We start from the raw sequence: 748 nt of genomic DNA on the forward strand, positions 1-748 counted from the left end.
CTTGTTTTGTCTCAGCCCCCAACTTCAGCAGGCACTCTCTGCTAACCTAGAGACTACTTTTTCCTGGGAAATGGTAGGCTGTCTGTTGATATTCCCTTCTTTCATTTCTCTAGATCCAAGTCCCCAATTTCATCCCTAGCACTATAGCAGACCTTCTGAAATAATCTCTCTCCACTGTCTTTTCCTATTCCAAAGAGACAAAATAAATAGATACTGGTTGAACACTCTACTGTGCTCCCTCTGGGAACCTTTTCAGACCCCTACCCTATCCCCATTCCTAAGTATCTGCTCCTAATACCCAGAAACACATTTTACCTGCAACTCCCAGGGGCCACAACTATCAGATTGAACGAAAATTTCCTACCAGGCAACATGTAGCCATCCATCACACTCTCCAAAAATCCAAAAAGAAAATAGGAACCAAGGAACAAAACACCAGCCCAACAAAGTCAAACCCAGAAATCACCACATAGAACTATAATCACCCTAAACTCAGATGCAGGCATAAAGCATAATCACATCTAGGGCAATATGTCCCCACCAGAGCCCAGCTATCTGATCACAGCAGGCCCTGAACATTCCTACAGAGCTGAAGCACAACAAAAAGATGTTAAAGTTAGCTACATGAAAATAACAGAGATCCTTAAAGAGGAAATAAGTAAAGTGTCGCGACCACCCTTGACCAGCAAGAATGACACAACACACTCTCGGGCTCTTCTCCTGCAGTTTATTCAGGAACCTTTGAACA

Source organism: Mastomys coucha, unplaced genomic scaffold (assembly GCF_008632895.1).
Source record: "Mastomys coucha isolate ucsf_1 unplaced genomic scaffold, UCSF_Mcou_1 pScaffold7, whole genome shotgun sequence".
NCBI lineage: Eukaryota > Metazoa > Chordata > Mammalia > Rodentia > Muridae > Mastomys > Mastomys coucha.